The sequence below is a fragment of the Malaya genurostris genome, chromosome 1 (assembly GCF_030247185.1).
Source record: "Malaya genurostris strain Urasoe2022 chromosome 1, Malgen_1.1, whole genome shotgun sequence".
Classification (NCBI taxonomy): Eukaryota; Metazoa; Arthropoda; class Insecta; order Diptera; family Culicidae; genus Malaya; species Malaya genurostris.
The window spans coordinates 16503264-16507974 of NC_080570.1; the positions used below are offsets into that span (position 1 = coordinate 16503264).

The window sequence follows — 4711 nt, forward strand, 5'->3', positions numbered from 1 at the left end:
TTAATCTTTTCGCGATACCAAAGCTGTGGCAGAACGGCGGTGGCGGCGACGGCCCTTACTCGCGGAAGGTAGTTTGGAACGAACAAATTAATTAAAATCAGAAAACAAGAGACCGTCTGTAGACGTTAATTAGGGTAGAAGGTGGTTCCAAGGAGGGTGGGAGGCGAAAGTCATTAAGCTGTGTACAGGAAACCGATTACGGCAAAGTTTGAATGAACAGAAACTGACACAGTTTGGGAAGAATTCGCGAAAATGTGTTTTTAGTGATAGTATTCAACTTTCTTTGACGAACGAATCTTTTCAAATTGTAGCTTGATTTTCTAGAGCCTTTGGCTGTGCAACATTCAATAGTATAGTGTTTTTTTTTTCTTCGATAAACCACCCAACGAGTGCAAGTTCAATAAATGGTCAAACCGCTCGACAAGTCAAGTTGGTTTCAGTTGACAGAAGTCTTCAGCGTTCGCCGTTTTTATTTTTTATTTGAGCATCTCGCCTCTAAGCGCAACAGTCGTCTGGGCGAAGAATCAATTACCTTTCGCAGATTGTTTATCAATTCTGTTGAATTCAACCTCCCTCTCGGTGCCGTTAAATACTGATCCGCCACTTCGTCCGCCTGATGGTGATCCGGTGAAATTAAAATTAATACTCTGGCGAGTCCGCCGCCTTTCTGCCACTCGACTGATAAGGGTTGAAAAGTTATTCGAAAAACCGCGAACGCTAAATTAAGTGCGGCTTACTAGATGATAGGGAGGAGGACAGGGGTACAGTAAAAACACTCGAATAGATCGGTAATAATAACCAAGAACCTGGTGAGGGGATTTGTGCTATCAAGCTTTCGTTTTGGTTTTGTGGCTTTTGTTCGGAGAAAAGTGATGATTTTTTTTTGATTTGGACAAACATTGTAATCAGCCAACAACACCTTCGATAGCTCAGTTGGTAGAGCGGTGGACTGTAGAATTTAAAATCGTCGCTCGAAGCCACGGCGAAACCCAGTAATCCATAGGTCGCTGGTTCAAATCCGGCTCGAAGGAAATTATTTTTTCGGTGATTAAGTATTAGTTTAGGGGTTTTTCGTACCGAATTGGTGCTGGTTTGTGCGAACTGCAACTAACTAACGCCTTTTTTCAGGAGGTTTGTTTTTTAAATAGCAATTACTCTATTGTCTGAAAGTTGTTTTTTCAGTGTAAAGTGATGTCTCTACTCAGTATTGTTTGGCAAGTCATCATGAATAGGTTAACTCCAGAACAACACTTTCAAATCGTGGAAATTTATTTCCAAAACCAGTGTTCAATTAAAACTGTTTATAGAGCAAAATACTCTTCAGTGAAGTGACGCATTTTTTGTATGGATACGTCAACAAGCGAAATTGCCGTATTTGGAACAAACAATCCACACACCGTTTAAGAATTACTAATGCATCCCGATGCATGTACTGTTTGGTGCGGTCTATGGGCTGGTGGAATAATCGGTCTTTATTTCTTTCAAAATGTGGAAGGAGCACGCGTTACCGTAAATGGGAATCGATACAAGACGAATTTAGAAAAGGAGCTCCATAGTAAAATAAGACTTATTCACGTCAAAAGAGCACTTTCACAATCCTTTTTACAACGTGTAAGACATTTGTCAAATTTATCCACGGGGAATTGACTCATCCGGCGGGATGTCATTTGACGAATTGGCTTTCGGTGAAATGACTTCACAATGAAACGTCATTATGCACCGATTGTGATGGTTGTGAAAACCTTTTCGGCTTCATGGATTCAGCCCAACATCGTTAACATCTTCATTGTCACTTGTCACTTAGTTAATTACAATACGTAAAATTGCAAGGTAAGGCCCGATTAGAAATGTTTAGTCTCTATCCTCGATTCATATTTTTATTCTTTTTCAATTTTTACCTCAAATTGACTAGAAACAACGAGTATTTCTTTAGTAGTACAGTAGAGAAGACCGGAGCTGGTTGGCCGAGTTTTGCTATATTGGTACTCATTCTGGGTAGAATTTTGACTTGAATTGGGGAGAATTTAATCGTAAATATCTCAAGTTAACACTAAATTCAACAACATATTATTTCTCCATTTTATTAGAAATAAGATCAGCAATTTATGATTCAATTTTCAACAGTGTGAGATAACCATAGATACCTCAAAAATTTTGTTTTCTTAAAGCACGACTGGCTTACAAAGCGAAGTTGGACAAGAAAGGAGACGAAGAAGTTCTGCGATTCCTTCCGTGGTGATAAGAAATTGTTCTAATTGTTTGTTGGGTGCACTATCCAACATTTTCAATTGTTCTTTGGGCTCTGGAATTTTTCCTGAAATAAAGAAGAAATCCTATGAAAGCAAGGGTATAGTATCCAACTACCGTGGAATTGCTGTTTTGTGCGCTGTATCGAAGCTGTTTGTAATTATAGTTTTAGATTTGATAACACATCTGAGACACAGCATAGCTCCATGCCAAAGCCTTTAACTTCAATTTAGTAACCTACACTTCCTTAATCATATGTTCTTTACAAACACAACAACAAGTAGATTCTATATACACCGATTTCGCTGCTGCGTTCGACAAAAACAATCATCACAAACTATGTCCATCTTAAGTAGATTGAGATTAAACGGTTCATTTTTGAATTGGCTTCGATCTTATATAACTGGTCATGAAATGAGAGTGAAAATAGGAGACTGTACAACAGGGTCGCTTTTACCCCGGGCCCACGGTCTGAGGGGCCCTTGATGGGACTCCCCGAGCAAAAAAAGATAATTTAGCTAGTAAGGGGCACGCAAATAAATCTTGCCCCCGGGCGTATACGTAAAAGTGGAGCTGCTCTACAACCCCATTTGCTGTTACCTCTGGAGTTCCTCAAGGAAGTCACCTTGGACCGTTTATAATTGTATTGTATCTCAACGATCTAAATTTTTCGATGAAGTGTATGAAACTATCGTTCGCCGATAAGTTTCATATTTTATATTTCAAAATGGTTTTAAATGCCACTAAATGTTCCGTTATCTCTTTTAGTAGAAAAGAGTTTGTATTCAAGTTCGACTATTCCACAAACTGTTCTTGAACGCGCATCGTCTGTTAATGACCTGGATGTTCTTCTGGATTCCAAGTTAAATTTTAAAGAGCACATAGAGCTTACTATCTCCAAAGCCTCTAAGCCATTTGGATTTGTTTTCCGCGTTACTAAAAAAATCTGATGTACATTGCATGTAAGCTCGGTATTGCGCTTTAGTTCGCTCAACTCTTGAATATCCAACGCATTGAAGTGATTCAACGAAAATTTGTTCGATTAGCTTTCCAATGACTTCCATGGAGATATTCTTTAAACTTACCGAGTTACCATGACCGCTGCAAATTGGTTGGTCTCGATTTATTATTTGTCAGTCGCGATGTGTGTAAGGCTAGTTTTGTGACAGACCTACTTCAGTCGCGGATCGATTGCTCCAAGCAATTGCAATTGTTACAATTTGACATTCGACGTCGTCATCTTCGATCCTATTGCTTGCTTCGGATTCCCTATGTTAGAAATAATTATGGATATAACGAGCCGATTGGTACCATGTGCCGCATATTTAACAAATGTCTTAATTCTTTCGACATTCATTCATTACGTAATGTTATCAAGAAATCGTTTCCTATGCTACTGTCTCATTAAATTTAGTTACTATATCATAGAAGCAATAGATTAAAGAAAATGTATCATTTGGATGATTTTAATATGTTGATTCAAAAGATGAGGAGGTTTTATGCCTGCTAGAGAACAAGTTTGATAGAAAAGAAAAACATTCAGAATAAAATCTGATAACAAGAGAAGGCACTTTCATAATGGAAACTGAAATTAAAAAGAGTACATAAGATCATACTCATCCTGGTCTGCCTTTAAATTCTTCTTACCAAGAAGGAAATGCTCGCCGAGTAAGAAGATGTTGAAGCAAAAAAATGTCTTCGCTGAAATCTGTTTAACTTCTTTCAAAATCACAATTGTAAGCATTTTTATTTTTACTCTAACATTTTCCGTACATCAGAGAGGGGTTTCTCAAAGTGACGTGTTGTATGCGGACTTATTTATTGTGTTCATATGACAAACTTATTCAGATTATGAAACTATATTTAAGTGAATTTTCAAGTTCTGCGGAAAGTATAACATGCATAAAAATAGTGGCGTAACGCTTCGCTCGAATATCGCGCGTTTTAGTTTTCAACTTCGCGCGGATTTCGCGCTTTTTAGTTTTCGACTTCGCGCGGATTTCCCGCGTTTTAATTTTGAAATTTTTCGTAACAACCCTGTAATTTAAGGTACTGAATTCTGTTCCCGAATTTATTTTTCAGGATGCAGGATCAAAAGAATCTGGAATCCTAACTTTGGATACTGAAACGTGGTTCTTAGGAACTGATTTCTTGACTAGATTTTGAAACTAAAGTTAGTGCTTTAAGTTAGAAATTCGTAACCAGAATTCTGATTCAGATATGAATTCTAGATAAGCATTCTGAAACAAAATTGTAGATTTGAAGTCCGAACGTGAATTTTGGAACTGAGTTAAATTCCTGAATTCAGTTTCAGAATTCACTACCAGAATTCAGAATCAGAATGCTGGAATTGAATTCGGAACTTAGGTTCTGAAACTAGATTTTGGAACTGAATTCAGTTCCTCAATTTAAGTTCGGAATTTAAGTTCAGAATTCGGATTCTGAAAATGAGCGCAGTTCCAGA

General features: G+C 37.8%; 1 non-coding gene across 1 annotated transcript; it reads left to right on the forward strand.

The window, feature by feature from the left end:
* Nucleotides 1–918: 918 nt before the first annotated feature.
* Trnay-gua (transfer RNA tyrosine (anticodon GUA)) lies at nt 919–1031 on the forward strand. Its single transcript has 2 exons — nt 919–955; nt 996–1031. It is a non-coding gene; the product is annotated as a tRNA-Tyr (tRNA).
* Nucleotides 1032–4711: the final 3680 nt, after the last annotated feature.